Raw genomic sequence first — 17787 nt, forward strand, 5'->3', positions numbered from 1 at the left:
GTGAAAAGGGTCAGAAGGAGTGGCTGACAATCGTCCCAAGTGGGCCTATGGGTCCGGAGCACTGACTCCATCAGTGAAGTTAGGATCTGGGGCTTTTCAGAAAAGGAAGGGTTTTGGGCCTTCCATTTATACAGGTCAGAGGTGGAAAAGGGAACATAAATCAGGAAAGGAACAGAATGCTCATTACCTGATGGGGGTGTGCCTCCCTCAAGGGGAGGAGTGGGATTCCTCTGACTGAGGCTGTAGCCAAGAGAGAATAGGCAGAGAGACTGCAGAAGACAATGGCTCAGGAGCTGGCGGCAGCAGAGGGGCCAAAGGAGGCGCCGATGAAGAAACTGTGGGGGATCCTTGGGGAGCAGGAGGATTGTAAGGCACAGGTAGTGGGTGCAGGTAGCTTTCCTCTTCTTCAGAGGAAGGCACTACAGGAGGAGCATAGGTTTCCCTACACAGTGCCCTATTTAGGGGCACTGGGAAAGTTATGGGGTGACAGAAAAGGTGGGCAAGGAGATCTGCAGGATGGCTATTTTGAATCCACCACTGCTCTGAGGAGAAGGAGAAATTTAACCAGTCTTTGGGGCATGAGGTGTGACAATCCAGGCGCCAACAATCTTTGTGGTGCCAGAAATCCCAAACTGGTGAATGTTTTTTACAATTTTCCCCATAACAACACCTGATCTGTTTTTGACAGAAAAGACAGGACTGGGATGGCCAGCCCAAGTGGCAAATAAGGGATTTGACCTCCTCACATAGGAAGTCTGCGCTGAGTACCTTAAAGAAGTTCTTTCCCAGCCGCCTCGGACAGTAGCGACGATGGGACATAACAAATTCAGACGTTAGGAACAAACAGGACACCAGACACTTAGGTATATAACCACTTATGGCAATTTAAAGACAAACAAGGGAGGGGGTCCCATATTGGGATCATTCAGATGCCCGCCTGGCCATGCCCCTTATGAGGACTTAGGCTCCTCTTAGCATTGGCAGGTTGCTATAAACCCACAACTTGGATTGAACTAGGCTCAATAGCACCATAAGCCTTATGAGGTCGCCACAGAACCGCAGGTTAGAGCCCACTCAGACTCCGTAGTTTCCACTGTGGAGCCACAGACTGGAGATTCAAGTGCAAGCCCCTGAATTCTACATTCACTCATTCACTCAGAGTTTATTACAATTCCAAAGTCAAGACCTCTCTAAAAGGAAAAAAAGAAAGAAAGCAGGGGAGAAAAAGAGAGAGAGAGGGAGTGAAAGAAAGGCTAAATTCAACTAAAAAGCTTACTGACAGCAACCCAGACTCTGTCCTTCAGCGTCCTGGAGTGTTGACAGAGTCATGAGGGAGGACCCCCATCAGAGTCGATTCCCTCCCAGAGGCAAGCAGAGTCAGATCTGACTTACCTTCCCGGGACCAGAGACAGAGGACTCGGGCCGAATTTGGTGGGCACACCGGCAGTCGATCTGATCCCCTCTGGAAGGCAGTGGCCTATGGGGCCCTAGAACGTCTCAGGGAGCGCCTCCCCCAAATGCCCACCATTTGTCTGGGGAAGGCCGGAACAAGTCCGGTCACACCCAGTGGCGATATAAAATCTCGCTGGGGTCTCCAAATGTTATACCCGAGCGAGTAAAGGAATGCGCCACACTCTGAGATTTGAGTTGCAAGTCCTTTATTGCCGGCGACTGAGAGATGGCTAATGCCCAGAATTCTCTCGGCCCCAAAGAAAGAGTTAGGTGGTTTTCTTATGCCCTAGTTTGAAAAGGGAGGGGGAACCTAACTGAACCAATTTTTTTCACAGAAGCAGAGCAAGCAGAAAGTTAAAAGATATACTAGTACATAAGAAGGAAACAGTACAGGTGCAGGGGCTTAAGCTGTCACCAAAGACATACAACTTACAGATATGGGGGCTCTGGGTACTTAGCAACATCTGTATTCCCAGGGTCTGCTGGTACCGCTTGACTCAGTATCTTATCAGCAAATGCGTTCCTGGATGTGCCTGGTGTCATCCTGCCCCAGCCACATGCTAAAGCTACATACTTAATGGAGGGAAAATAACTATAAGTCAAGAAGCTAAGATGGAGTTTGTCTGGCTCTTTCAATTAAGAATGAGGTGGTTAGGCCAACACAAAGTAGGTTAACACAGAGCCACCTGCATTTTCCACAGGCTTCTCAGAGGGATCGCAGACTTCACAAACTTCATTATCCTCCTCCCAAACCACCTCTTTGATCTGGGCTCCCTACCTGTTTAATGACACATCTAGACACAGTGGAAATGGCACATCAGTCATTCCTGCCTCCCTCTGTTTCCCCTAATTTCCAATTAGTTGATTCTTCCATCCAAATAGCTTTCAAATTTTTCCCCTCTTTGATCCCCACTTGTCTCCTTGCCTTCTTTTCAGACTTTCTCCAGACATCCTTTCTCACCAAACTGCTTTCAGAGTGACCTGTCTGCAAATTTGTCAAATCATTCGCATATTTAATCTTTTAAATGACTTGCCATTGCTCAAGTTGTACACAGAGAGCTTATTTAAAAAGCCCAATACTCAGGCCCCACCCAGGACTAAACAAATCAGAATCTTGAATTGGGGCCTGTGTATTGGTGTTTTCTCAAGTTCCATAGGCGATTTCAGTATGTAGTTAAGGGGTGAGAACTGTGGGCTAGAGGATAAAGTCCAAACTCATTCGATATTGGAAACTTTTCATGACCAGGTCCTGCCAGGGTTCCTCCCCCTCTCCTAGCACACCCCTGCACATGCCTTGGGGCGGCCCTCCCACCTGTTTGCCCCTCCCCAAGTGCATCATTCTATTTCATGCCTTCTTGCCTTTGCTTAGACCTCTGCCTACAAAAGAATGCCTTTTCCCCTCTTGGATTCCATGGAAATTCTCCCTATCCTTCAAGAGTGAGCCCCACCTCCCTTGCCCTGACTCCTCTTCCCCAGTTTAAGGCTGCCTCCTCCAGAGCCCTGGATGCCCCATCGGTGTAGCACTCTTGTCATCAAAGGAGCTGTCTGCATGTCTGTCTCCTCCATTGGAGAGTGGGCTCCAGGAGGTTGCTGAATAAGGGAAGAAATAAAGGGTTCAAAAAGGCCAAGGAGAGGAAATCATTCTGTTTCTTTGAATCATTGTACTGATGCTGCTTTATACCTCATCAGACACTTGTTAAGAAAACAAAACTCTGCTTGATTTTAATGAAAACACTGAAAATGTGTTAGTAGTAGTAATGTGGTATACTGTTAATTGAATATTTGCTAGCTAAGGTCTTTATATTCACTGCCTTTAGCTATCACAATAATCTTCTCAGACGTTATTCTGATTTTATAGAACAAGTTAAACAAAATGCTATGTGATCAAGTAATGCAAGATGGTAGAAAATACAAAATAGAATATTTATATGGTCACCTGGTCAGCAACGTGTTAATGGCATGCCATAGGCTCATCAGGAAAGACTGGTTTTATTGGTAAAAATAGCTAACCATATTATATTAGTCTGTTTTCACACTTCTGTAAAGAACTACCTGAGACTGGGTAATTTATGAAGAAAAAAGGTTTAATTGACTAACAGTTTAGCAGGTTTAAAGGGAAGCATGACTGGGGGGCTTCAGGAGACGTAACAATCATGGCAGAAGGTGAAGGGGAAGCAAGGACCTTCTTTACATGGCAGCAGGAGAGAGAGAGCAGAGGGGGAAGTGCCACACACTTTTAAACCATCACATCTTATAAGAACTCACTGTCCTGAGAACAGCAAGGAAGAAATCCACCCCCACGATCCACTCACCTCCCACCAGGCCTCTCCTCCAGTTCAGCATGAGATTCAAACCCAAACCATATCACATATGTAGTTTTTTTGAGTGGCAGATACATGTTTGACACTGAATTTGGCATAAACCAAGCACAACTGTTAAGCATACCGATCAAAAGATGAGACGGTGGTTTATATTTGCTAACGTTTGGAATCATATGAATCTAGTCTTCCTTTTAAATATGTTAGAAATTAGTTTGAAGCTCAGAGTCACAAGATCAGGGCTAAAAACTCAAACCTTTCCAATGACAAGTGTTGTGGTGCAGGGACTTTGGCTTCATTTTTCTGAGCCTTGGTGTCCCATCTTTGAAATGGAAATACAATTTTCTGGCCTGCAGTAGCATTGTGAGAAGGAAAATGAGGTGGTGTGTATGAAAGTGATTTGTAAATAGTACAGGGCTACACAGGAATAAGGCTGCGTGTTTTTATCTTTGTTCTGTGTTTGGGTTGAGGAGGTTGGCCTTTGGGAGGAGTCAGGATGAGGAAGGTGGTGTTCTGCTGGGTAAGCGGATATGGGCGCTGAAACAATCGCACGCTGCCTGAATTCCAAGCAGGGTGGGGCATGAGGATGCTGGGATGTGAGCCCAAGAAAAACCTTTGGAATGAGCTACTTAGGGAGAATGATAGAATAGAGAACAATAGTTGAAAATTAGAGTCTTGCTGTGTTTTTGAAACAGTGGAGCTGAGACAATGTAATTGGTTAGAGTTTTGCATTGGGTCGCCTGTAACCAAAGACCAGACCAGAGGCCACAGATCAGCTCCAGGGAGCTTGACATGTTGATCTTTTATTCTTAGGTTATTCCTAACAATTCTTTTCCCAGGAGCTCTGAAATTTTCTGGATCTGAATTCAAGAGCTTACTGGCCTTGTGGCCTCAGTATCTTGATTCCAAACATATGGATGGGTGAACCTGTTCAGAACTGCTTCTCGCAGGCTCACATCCTGATCATGTGTGCTCAGTTTCCTCTTTTTTTTTTTTTTTGAGATGGAGTTTCGCTCTTGTTACCCAGGCTGGAGTGCAATGGCGCGATCTCGGCTCACTGCAACCTCCGCCTCCTGGGTTCAGGCAATTCTCCTGCCTCAGCCTCCTGAATAGCTGGGATTACAGGCATGCACCACTGTGCCCAGCTAATTTTTTGTATTTTTAGTAGAGATGGGGTTTCACCATGTTGACCAGGATGTTCTCGATCTCTTGATCTCATGATCCACCCACCTTGGCCTCCCAAAGTACTGGGAAGTTTCCTCTTTAAAGATGAAACCAAGGCTTTCTTTTTTTTATTCTATTAGATTGAAAAATCTTTTTAAGTATAACAGCACTGATCTCAAAATAAGATTTTGGGGGAAAAGAACGATCTCCTTCTGCTGCTCTGTGGAGGTGAGCTAGAATACAGTCATGCCTTATTGTCACAGTCATCACTGTCCTGAACTTACTGAAAGCTTTCTAGAGCAGGAATCAGTAGGGCATGTTTAAGTGATCGGTACATGCATTTTAAGATAGAATTGACATTCTAAAATACCTCAACAGATGGAGAAAGGATGGATGAAACAAACACAATTAAGTTTAACAAGAATAAATTTTTAGTTTGAGTTAAAAAATCCAGTCCTAGAGGTTTGGAAGCCAAAGGAGAGGAATAAAACAAGGGAAGAAAGGAGAAGGTCAGGCAAAAAAAAAAAAAAAAAAAATAGAGGAAGCCTCTATATTGTAAATGAAATCAATTATTGAGCACTTACTACGTGCTGTGAACTTGCTGAGTGTTCATACACTGTCAGTCCTCCCAGAACTACATGACATGTGTAGTATTCACTCCATTTTATAGATGAGGAAACTGAGGCTTACAGTTTCTAATAAGTGGGATCCCAGCATCTGCCATTTGAAGAGTGTGGCATAGTAAGGCATGTGGAACCAGGAATCTAGAAACTTTTTTTTTTCTTTTTTTAAATTAAGTCAGGGTCTTGCTATGTTGGCCAGGTTGGTCTTGAACTCTTGGCCTTAAGCAGTCTTCCTGCCTTGGCCTCTTAAAGTGCTAGGATTACAGGCATGAGCTACCACACCCAGCCAGGAGTTTAGAAACTTATTTTGGTCACACTATGAGATCTTAGGCTTTTCTGTAAAGTTTTTTGGGTTTTCGTCTTGTTTTGTTTTATTTTTGTTATTATAGGGGAGTAGCTGAAGAAATTCGAGACGTATAGCCCACGAAAGGGCAAACATTCAAAGGGCTGTCCTTTGGCAAAGGCTACAGTTGTGGGCCCCTCAGTTGCTCCCTCCCTGGTGGGGAGTTCTCTAACAAGGATATGCACACACTGGCTGGAGCCATCCTGAGCCCCCACACCACTCCCCATCTGAAGAATCTCTAAAATCCATAAGAATGAGTCAGAGTGCATGTTCCACTAAGCATCATGCCCTCTGTGCTTTCTGTTATCTATAGCACTGCAAGTTCTGGTCATAGTGAAGTGATGCTCACTCATCCGCCCATTTTGAGAAAGGTCTCGGGGCTGGATGACTGGCTGCTTAGGACTCGGGAGCATTTCTTTGTATGGTCTCAGCACCATCTTGTGGACACAGCACTGTGCATTGGAGATGAGCTGTGGTCATCAAATGTAAAGGAACCCCAGAACAAAACCCTGAAAACGCTGCTGCCGCGGAGGCCCTCTGCCCAAGGAATCATGTTTGAAGAGGGACTGCCTGCACGCTTTTATGACTAACCTCATTATTAAGCCCATGCCACCTGAAAGAGCAGAATGGGCAGGCTCAGCAATGCAGAAAAAGCCAAGCCTTTCCAGGAATATACTGCAGCGCTCAGGAGGACAGCAGAGGCCTCCTGGGTATGGGGACCCCCATGCCCCTTTCTCTCTGTCCTTTCTCCTCCTGCGTCCACCCACCTCTCGGGCCAGAACACCCCTCTGCCCTGCCTCTCTGAACCTCACTTTTCTCACTTGTGAAATGAAAAAGATTGCTGTGAGGCCTAAATGGAATGATCTAAATGCCCTGCCTCCTCTCCTTACCTGGCACTCATTGCCTCTCACAGCATAAGTCACCTTACTGTGCTTTAAAAGCCCCTCACCACCAAGGTGAGGATGGACCAGGATGAAGCTGTGAAGGGAACAGAGTGCTCCTGTGCTGAAATTCTTTGGCCTTCTCAGCCCAGTCTCCTCACACTCTGGTGAAGCTGGCTGCCCTGATGTTTCTATGTGTGAAGAAACTAGAGAATCACCTAATTCAGGGTTAAGTGATGCTTTGTGGGCAAATTTGCTCAATCTCTTCGCCTAGACAGGAAAGGGTAACGTGTGGGCCTATAGAAAGCCCTCAGTGGGGTAGAAGCTCCCTGCTGGTTGTTCCAAACCTTAACCTCTTCTCTGTTTATTCTTCACGGTGGGGCTGTGCAGGTGCCATATCATTAATGAGCACGCAGGGCTCCCCAAAACAATATAGTCACTTAATTTTGTATCTGTTAACACAAAATATTGACTATATTTATCACAATATTACATCGTGATGCATGTATCTATTCTTTGAAAGTATTAAAAAAATACTTTTTTTATACAATACTTTGAAAGTATCAAAAAAAACTTTTTTCACTGTACCAAAAATATTAACATATTCTCCCAAGGCCTTAATATATGAACTCTTACTGTATAACCTAGAGTCCCTTATTTTATTGAAAATTTGGTTTTGCATTTACCTTCCACAAGCACTTTTCCCCTGGCTTCCCTTCTTTTGGGGTCAGCCTGGCCTGAGCCCCTCAGCTCCTGACCATACGGCAGCCTGCAGAGCTGATCTTGCCTGGACTTAGAGGAAGCTGTTACCGCCTGAATCTCTCCAGGTCACTCAACTCTCCACCTCAGCACTAGGGAAATCCCCACTTACAAACTGACCCCTCCTTCCAATACCTTTCAACTGTCGAGCATCTAATTGGTTGCTAGTATCATAATGAGATGGGCTAGAGAACAAAAGCTGTAGTTATAGGTTTTTGTTTCTGGGATTTTCATGGAAAATTACAAGAGTAAAAAGCAATAGAATGAGATACTACATTTTATCGGTATTATCTCATTTAATCCTCAGAAAGAGGTCACACTGCTGTGTCCACTTTATAGATTTTTTTAAAAAAACAGGTGTAGAGATGTTAATTAACTTGTACATGTGCTTACAGCTAGCAAGTTAGCGGAACTGGAATTTAAACCCAGGAGCGGGTAAGCAGTGCTGTAGCTCTGAAGATAAAGACAACTCACTATACTCGTTTAGCTAGTGAGTGGCACAGCCAAACGAAGATAAAGATAACTCACTATACAGGAAGCAAAAGGATGCCCGACAGAACAAGAAAGGAAAGCTTGGAACTATCGACTACATCTGACATCTCCCAATAATTTAATCAAGGACTTCAAGGAAGCTTGAACCAAAATCTAAAATAAAGCACATAAATATGCCAATTCCCAAAGTGAACCCAAATTTTTAATCATTTTTAACTGAATAAAATACAAAGTAATGAATCCATTAAACTGAGACTTAAATGAAACAGATTCTAAAATCAAAAACCCAAAACATCAAAATATGCTCTAAAATAAATTGTAACCAAACTGATGCGTTATTAAAAATCCCCTTTGTCTGAAGAGAAGGGAGCAGATGTGGTTTATCAAGTCTGTAAAGAGATTGGAGAGGTGATGAGGCCGAATGCAGGAGAGGCTTCCTTAGGAAGGTGAAAGGCTGTCACTATCCAAAACAAACATAGAACTCAGTAAACAGATAAGACCCTAGCTTTGTTTTATAGCCAAATTTGAGTGCCTTCTGATTTAAGAGGATAAGTGCACATAATGGAAATTTATTGATGATCTAAGTATTTATCTGAAACACCCTTCTTTCTACCAAGCTTTTCATCAGAATAGCTAATAAACAGTGAACTTGAAAGATTTTTTATTTAAATGGTTATTGCCAACTTGGTGTGGTGGCTCACACCTGTAATCCCAGCACTTTGGGAGGCCAAAGCAGGAGGATCACTTGTGCCCAGGAGTTCAAGACAAGTCTCAGCAACATGGCAAGACCCTGTCTGTACAAAGAAATTTTAAAAAATTAGCCAGGCATGTTAGCGGGCACCTGTGGTCCTGACTACTCAGGAGCTGAAGTGGGAGGCTCACTTGAGCCTAGGAGTTCGAGGCCGCAGTGAGCAGTAATCAAGCTACTGCACTCCAGCCTGGATGGCAGAGTGAGACCCTGTCACTAAAAAAAAAGAAAAAATAATTCCTTTTTCCATTTGCTTAGCAGAGGTGCTAATAATGCAACTAAAGAAAGAAAATTATTTAAATGACAATTGTGATTAAATGCACGTGTGTGTGCATTGAGGTGCCAAAGCTCAGATGTAACTGTTCTCTGAATTAAGAAAGAATAATTAGTTCTTGAGCCCCTACAGGTTACCGAGCACTGTGAAGTGGGTGAGGAACTCTGGGCACACAGTGAAGTAGGACATGTGTCCCTGCCATTGAGGAACTTCACATTCCCTAATTTGGGGTCTGGAGCCAAGGCTTAGCTAATACTTGCTACTGCTGACATTTTTGACTAATAATTAATTGGTGATAACAATAGCTAATGTTTATGAAGCTTGATTTTTGTACCAGATAGTATGCCAAACACTTTAAAGGTACTGTCACTTAGTCCTCATGTTAACCCTAGTATTTTCTATTATTAGCTCCATTTTGCAGAGGAAGAAACTGAGATGCAAAGAGTTTTTAAAATTTGCACAGGGTCACAACCTGAGTGTGACAGAGCCAGGTCCCCCAGACACCAAAGTTCAGACTTTGAGCCACTGTACCAGACTGGACATGGTGTGCCTTATCCTAAAGTATCGTAGAGCCCTGTTTTAAGAATAGGCTATAACCGTGCTTTGGGAGACTCTTAGTTCTTTTAGTTCAGCAACTTTAATCTCCCCACCATTCCTTTTCTTTGCCCGCATCTTATGTATGTATACACCCATTATTATCTTGAAATGGGAGTAGATCAAAATCAAAATCAAAATAAGTCATATAAGTGCCATATATTACTTTGAAGTTCACATTTTTTAAGAAAATGAATTGAAAGGAGAATTTATGGAAAATACTGAATTTCCCTTAAATGTTCACCTCAGGGCCACCTGGTGGTCCCATATGGCATCTTTGTGCATAGTGAGAAATAGCCCCTTTCTGGCAGGGACTACAGCCCTGCACCGAGGGACATGCCCGGCCAAGCAGAGCCTGGGCTGCCTCTCAGCCTACCACAGGCATGTACCCCACACGTGGCAGTTCTGCTCCAGGCCCGGCTACATTTTGCCAGATGCACACTGCTCAGTAGGCTAGGGTGTTGCCTTATGAGCCTTTGAGAGTTTGGTCACTAAATGAAACCAAGAAAAACATGGACAAGCTAAGTTCTTGATGCTTTGGTGCTCCTGAACCTGAAATGGAAAGTGTGGTTTTTGAGTACGCCGCCTGGGTTTGAATCCCACCTCTGCCACTCACTAGCTGAACGATCTTGGCCGAGTTCCACAGCCTCTCTGAACCTCACTTTTCTCACTTGTGAAATGAGAAAGATTGCTGTGAGGCCTAAATGGAATGATCTAAATGCAGTGTGTAATGGTGCTGAGCACACACAATACATAATGTGCTTGTTAGGTGTTGGGACACAGCTTTGATGACATATGTAGGTGACTTCCTCCTGTCAAATGGTAAGTCACAATGAAGACATTGATGCACTTGTTAAGGGTATGGGGATGTCACTTTAAAGCTGTTCTCAGGCTGCCCAGAGGGGCTCCAGCAGAAGCAGGAGACATGGTAAGGTGTTTCTTCATAGTGTAGTCAGAAGTCATGGGCCAGGTTGCGCATACTACGTATCTCGGTAATTTTCAGCAGGATGCAAAAGGACACCCATCCAGACCCTGTCTCCCAGACCCTGGCTCAGTGTCATGATATCACCGATCTCTTTGCAGTTCCCCACGTAAGTCTGATATACATAGTTCTGCTGAGAACCACCGTTATAAGCACACACAACCGTGCCTTTTCCATCTACTGTTGGTTGCCTGATGGAGGACGAGGCTTATATACTGGTGTGCTGGGACGCAGAGCATCTACAGTTCATGACCCAGCAGCAGGCCACAGACCCAGCACCGTCTCCAGATTAGCTCTCACAGAGGAGGCTGGGTGAGGGAGCAGACGCCAGAAGGAAGCGACTGGTGACTACAGAGTGGAAAGCTGCCAGAGAATGGGAAGGGAAGATGTCACGTGGAAGCTAAGTCCTTTACAAACACCTGGCACCAAGGCCTCACATGACACCCCCACGTCGCCACCTTTACAACGTTTTTAGTGTTAAATTTTAAAGCGTTTGTTGCCAATTCAGCCCAAGTACTCGGGACAAAGACCAAATTCCTGGACTTTGAACAAAGCATGTCAGTCGTGCTTGAAAGATTGTTCTTTTTCTTCCTTTGAGCCAAAACAGTGATAGTAAGCAGTTTTTCAGTGTTTCAGAGCTGTGGCTCAGTGTTTTAACTTGTTTGTGCTGTAATAGCTTTGTGGGCAGTGGACAGCTCTGTTTTATCTTATGCGGCTCAGCTTTAGGCCAGCAGTGTTGATTTGTGTGTGGGATGGGTTCTTTCTCCTTTTTCATGTCAGAACAACCTTCTTGACTTTTTTTTATGACAAACAAATGTCTTTTTCTTGATTAGTATAGGTGGGAAATAGCAGGGTAGTTCGTGGTGACCTGACACTGGGTCTGGAAAGCTTGGTGACAGTGCCAGGCATGATGGGCTTTATGAAGCTTACTTTTTGGTGCTTTCTGTTTTTGCATTCATTAAGTAAAGGCTTATTAACAATTATTATGTGGCAGTTGCAGTGCAGAGTGCCAGGAAAACTGGTCAACAGTCTCAGTCCTCATAGAATTTTTACTCTGTAGTAAAAGCACAGACTTGTCAAGTAACTTTTAATTACAATCTTAATAAGAACCATGAAAGAGAAGTATGCTAAAAAATACATAACAGAGGAACCAGATGGGAGGAGAGAAGTGGGTGGTGGATGGAGGTGAGGGTGGCTGCCCAGGCTAGAAGGGCATTCCAGGCTGCAGAAGCAACATGAGCAAAGGCTCTGGGATGGGAAGGCCCTGGGCACACTCAAGGAACAGAGAGAGGCTAGTGTGGGTTAGAGTGGCAGGAAAGGAGGTCAGATCACAGGAGACCTTAGAAGCCTTGGTAAGGCAGCTGAGATTTGGATTCAGTGTTTTGACAAGCCCTGCTGACTGCTCTCAGTTCCATAATGGCCGGGAGACTCTTCCCTCCATCATGGAGGAGGCTTATGCCAGAAGCCAGCTCTGCCCTTGGAGACTGTTTTCCCCAGTGCTCCCCTGAGGCTTCACACCCACCAGTCTCATGCTGCACCCTGACCGGCAGGTCCCCAGCATTAGCTCCATCATCCCTGGGGCCTGCATTATCACAGGCCTGTAATAAGAGGGTAAACCTACATACTCGTGGGGGGAGGGGAGGCAAATGAAAACCCCTCTCCCTGAGGCATTCACTTTAGATTAGCAAATCCTGGCTGTGCCAGTGTTTTCTGGGCTGTAGGACAGACACAGATTGATTACATGTCAGGCGGCACCTTGAAAATGCCTCCTGGATAGCTGTTGTACACCTGGCCAGCCATGAGGGATCCCAGGTCCAAGGCCCATCACCCAGCAATGCTCAGATCATCCTGGCAACTGCCACCTGGGATCCAGGGGCTGCTTGCCTTAACTGCCATCCTTGGCTGCCCTGCTTGGAGACCTCTCTGGCACATTCCTCTTCTCTCTGTGATTTCTTGGCATGTGACTCAGGCTGGCTGCCCCAAACTGCCCAACCTCTTGAATCCCATTCTGGGTCTTTTCTAGCTGCCAGCTTCTTCTGTGGGGGTCTTGTATAACCAGACTGTGATTTGGACTCACTGCTGGGCCCTTTTGTGCCATGTAGAACAAGTCACCTGCTCTGACTTAATTACTGCTGTGTGCGTGCACATACATGTGAGGCAGCAGAGTGCAGTAGACAAGACACTGTTTCTCCATCAAAAATTATAGGCTCTGCCATAAGGAAGTCACTTCTCTGGGCTCAGTTACCATATCTGTACTATGGGCATATTAATATACCAGCTTCCATATTGAGAACCAACTGCTAATTCATTGACTCCTGTGAGTACATACTAGTATTTCCATTTTTATGTGACAACCTCCACAGGACTGTGGAGGTGATTAAATGAATTAATGTGATAAGTGCTTTACAACTTGAAATGTATCTGATAAAAGCAATTTTATTCAATATTGGAGAATTCAGACAGATGAGAATTGTAATTGGCAATATTTATGGTGACCTTCCTCATGTAATGTTGATTTACAAACATACATGTTTTTATAGTACATGTTGTTCATTTTTTAAATGAATACTGAGGGCCTCTGTGTCAGGCACTGTTCTGGGTACTTAAGATATGTCACCGAAGAAAATCAAAGATTGCTACTCTTGTGGGGCTTAAATTTTAGCAAGCAGATAAACAATAAATAAGTAAGTACACTTTGTATATTGGAATGTTGAGTGCCGTGGAAAATCTAAAAAGCAGAGCAGGGTGAGGGGGATTGTGAGTGCAGGCGGCAGAGGCAGGTTGCTTTTCTGGGAATTGTGAGTGCAGGGAAAGGTGGTTCCTTTTGGGGGGATCGTGAATGCAGGGGATGGTGGCAGGTTGCTTTTTGGGGGATCATGAGTGCAGGGGACAGTGGCAGGTTGTCTTTTTTAGTCAGGGTGAGCCTGGTTTGTGTTTCATATGCATGGTCACGTCACCTGCTCACCAGACATTTACTGTGTGCCCCCGCCATGTGCTGCGGCCTGGAGATACAGCAGTGAACCGTGAGCAGCCTAGATAAGCAGCTCCTCCTGGAGCTTACTTTCTGGCGGGCAGAGTGGACAGTAAACAAGCAGGCAAGGACAGGTGATAATTGCAGGTTGAGGAAAGCAGTATGAAGAAATAAACAAGGTGATGTGAAGGCAAGCCAAAGGGGCAGCAGATAAAGAGATGGGGTGGTCCCTCCGAGGAGGCATTTGAGCTGGGCCTGAAGCACAGGTCTCAGCCAGCCATGGGCAGTGCTGGAACCATGTGGCCATGTGGATCAAAAGCCCCAGGGCTGGAAGAGACTGAGCAGGTGGAGTCAGCCCGGGGAGCCTGTGTGCCTGAGCAAAGGCAGCATGAGGAGTGCAGTGGGAGGGAACAAGGGAGTCTGGAGAGCGGACAGCGCAGGGCCTTGCCAGCCACCAGGAAGGATCCGATTTTATCCTAAGATCAGGGGAAGGCCTCAGAAGGGCTTTGAGCAGGGCTTGACTTGATCTCATTTGTGGTGGTTTTTTTTTTTTTTTTTTTGAGACTGAGTTTCCCTTTTGTCGCCCAGGCTGGAGTGCGATGGTGCGATCTTGGCTCACTGCACCCTCTGCCCTCCCGGGTTCCAGTGATTCTCCTGCCTCAGCTTCCCAAGTAGCTGTGATTACGGGAACATACCACTATGCCCAGCTAATTTTTTTTTGTATTTAGTAGAGACAGGATTTCGCCATGTTGGTCAGGCTGGTCTTGAACTCCCGACCTCAGGTGATCCACCCCCACCCCAGCCTCCCAAAGTGCTGCGATTACAGGCTTGAGCCACCATGCCTGGCCTTGTTTGTGTTTTTAAAGATCACCCGGCCAAGGTTAGTGGATCACGAGGTCAGGAGTTAAAGACCAGCCTGGCCAAGATGGTGAAACCCCATCTCTACTGAAAATATAAAAAGTAGCCAGGTGTGGTGGTGGTTGCCTGTAATCCCAGCTACTCCAGAGGCTGAGACAGAGGCTGCAGTGAGCCGAGATCGCATCACTGCACTCCAGCCTTCAACAGAGCAAGACTTTGTCTCTAAATAAATATATATACATATATACCACCCTACATACTGCATGAAGGGTAAGCCTCATGAGCATTTCTCTCCACAGCCACCAGCTGGGAAGAATGCAGTCAGTTCTCAAGCTAATTCCAGCTGACATTTCTTGAACCCTCTCCTAGGTGCCACGGACCACACTTGGTGCTTTTCGGGCACGTCATCTCAGTCACTCCTCACTGCCCAGTTTCTGGTTCATCCAGGAATTACCAATGTAAACTGTGATTCACTGTCTTGCAGGAGTCCCCAGAAATCCGAGGTGCAGAGGGGCCGGGGGTGGGGAGCAGCAATGCAGTGGGGAAGGCGGGTTTAGATTATTTAACACCAGCACAGCAGCTGGTGCTTCGTTCATTTTAGGACAACTCATCCTTGTGATTAGCTGGAGGTTCAGGATTAGCTCCTCTTGTTCAGGAGCCAGAATGTAAACAGCTCTTCCCTTTGCCCTCCCCGAGAGGTAGCAGTCAACTGAGAGGTACAGAGCCACCTTCCATTCAATCAGCTAGTCCTTTGGGGTCACAAGGAAATGATGGTTGACCTTTGAAACCAACTCTTGATGATAAGTTCACCCCTAAAATAAAAATTTTCAGGGGACAGGAACCCTGTCCTGGGGAACTCTGGGACACAGCATTCAGATTTAAAAATACCTTCTATTAATACATTTTGGGACTCTGAGTGTCAGTGGAATTTGGGTAAAACAAGAAATGGAGACACAGCACTCAGAGGCTTCAGAGAGATTCTCTAAGCCTGTTTGCCGGATTCCTTAAGTAAGCAGGTGCCCAGGCAAGCTTGATCCTGAGATGAACCCAAGGTGCACGAGCTACCCTGAAACACTGCTGCATTTCAAAAAGAAAAAGGAAACCCAGGACCTTTCCCCCCTTTCATCTCTCCAAACAAGCAACCTAAAATATTTAACTGGGCCCATTGCATCATTCATGAATCTGACAGTACTCGTTCTCACAATCCTATGTGCACGCAGCTACAAGTCCAGGCCCCTAATGTTTACCTTCTCCAGATAATAGGTGAAGCTGTCCAAGCTGGCCTCCCTCTCTGCTGAGTGCACTCCAGCAGCTTCCCGATGGTGGCCTTTAGAACAGCCTGAATTTCAGTTAAAAAATAAGCTTCCCTGTCACACTGTGCCTTCCTGAATCTGATAGTTTAAGTGCAGTAAAGTCTGATAAATGTAGCTTTTCTGTGCGCGTTTCAGGCCTCATTTAGAAGGCAAAATCAAGAGGATTTTCCTTTTCCTAGACACAGCTCAGCTCTATAAAGGGCTTCTGTTTTGTAATCTGTTTTCGAGATCTGATGCATGTGTTTCTAACACCCCGTCACGTGAGGAGGTCTGACGTAGTCACCCAACATGACTATGAGAAAATATACTGCAAAGATGTGTGTGGGATGGTGCAGCCAGCTCACTGAAGCAAAATGTCCTTTGTCAGAAAACTTTCCGCAGGGAATAACAGACCCGCGCAGCAGATTTCACTTTGATATGGGCCCTGCGCTGGCCCAGTATGGACTGCGGGTTTGACTTTTGCAGGATTCCAGGTCAGTATCCTAATACAGTGCGTTCTTTTTTTAGTTAGGTTTTATTTCTAAGTTTCTTTTTATAGAAGACGACTTGCAGTAGAGGGAGGAGAAAGTTGCTCTGTCGATTCAGTTGTTATTATGTACATTAGGAGTTGAGTGGCCAAGGGACTCGCAAGAAGGCTCTTGGCCTTTTCCTCTGATTAGAAGATCTAGAAAAATGGGGTTCAGTCTGGCCCTGGAGAGTGGCTTTGAGTAAGTGACTTGTAGTTTTCACTAAGAATGCAGACTGAAAAGGTTTACTTCACTCTCCTCTCTGTAATGTCTTAAAGATTTACTAATGAAAATACGCCAGATTTTACTAACAAGCCCAATAAAGAGCTGCATAATAGATACGTTAGTTAACAACTTAAAGATTTTTCAAGAGTTTTTTTGCATTGTAAAAATTAGAGTTTATATGGAAACTTATCATTGTAAGTTTTCTTCTGTGCATTTCAGTAAGATCGCCTTAACTAATTGAAGGGAGAGAAGATTTAATTAAGCTGGAAATACTGCGAAGTAGTTAGTCAGATTATTGCCAAGAATTGTTTCCCTTATTTTCAAATTCATTCCCAGAATGAGTGAACCAATACTTAAAAGCAATATCCAGGATAGATTACAGTGACCACGCTAACCTTTGAGACTTGGAAGGCAAGGATGGAAGCAATGATAGATTGATTGATTGTATAAACAGATTGTAGGTAGCAGCCCTCAAATCAAAGAGCAATTTCCACCTGGGTATGATGTGGCGCGGACTGCTGGTCCACCTGGTTTTTCAGCCATGTTCAAACTAAAGAAATAGTAATCGCCTCACACTTGGAAAATTAAGGACAGGTATAGAGTGTGTGTATATCTGCATGACTGTGGGTGTGTCTGTGTTTCTGTATCCCTTGGTCTTTCCAGCTATCTCCTGAGGACTTCTGCTTAATGTTTTACCACGCTTTTATTCACTGTCTCTTTAGTCCTTTTAGGCTTATGTATATTTATTTTATTGAGTAAAAATTTTAAATCGTTTCTTTGAAAATTAACATTTTTAATTAAAATTGTTTTGACTTTTTGGGAGGGGCTTAGCACAGCAGTTCTCAAACTTTTTGGTCCCTAGACTCCCTTACATTCTTACAGTCATTGGGAACCCAAAGAGCTTTTATTTATCTGAGTTCTTTCTATCAATATTTACCACATTCAATGTTTTAAATGAGAATTTAAAGAACGATTAGATTGATGCAAAAGTAATTGCAGTTTTTGCCGTTAGTTTTAATTGCACCAACCTAATGTTTATTAAATGATGGGAAATGACTGTGATAAATCCAACTGAATAATAAAATAACATCTTATTAAAAGTATTTTCTAAAAGAAAAAAATAGTGACAGGACTAGTACAGTTTTACATTTTTGCAAATATTTTAAAGTCTGGCTTAATAGAAAGAGCTAGATTTTCATCCCTGCTCCTGCCTTCAGCTCTGGTATGCTGTTTTAGTTGAAGTATATAAAGGAAATCCAGCTTCTCACAAATAGGTAATTGGAA

At 44.5% G+C, this 17787-nt stretch overlaps 1 protein-coding gene across 9 annotated transcripts in view; it reads left to right on the forward strand.

The window, feature by feature from the left end:
• The window catches only part of ZBTB38 (zinc finger and BTB domain containing 38), a 129918-nt gene that overhangs the window by 98782 nt on the left and 13349 nt on the right, over positions 1-17787 (forward strand). Inside the window, exon 1 of one of the 9 annotated variants that reach the window (XM_012437056.2) lies at positions 16092-16245. The exons of 7 other annotated variants lie outside the window; for them this stretch is intronic. The gene's annotated coding sequence lies outside the window, so the exon portion shown is untranslated. Of the gene's footprint in view, positions 1-16091; positions 16246-17018; positions 17098-17787 lie in introns of those variants that run through there. One more of the 9 variants, XM_012437057.3, reaches the window with a different exon arrangement.

The sequence above is a fragment of the Aotus nancymaae genome, unplaced genomic scaffold, assembly GCF_030222135.1.
Source record: "Aotus nancymaae isolate 86718 unplaced genomic scaffold, 86718_ANA_hifiasm-v0.15.2.pri h1tg000019l, whole genome shotgun sequence".
Taxonomy (NCBI): Eukaryota; Metazoa; Chordata; class Mammalia; order Primates; family Aotidae; genus Aotus; species Aotus nancymaae.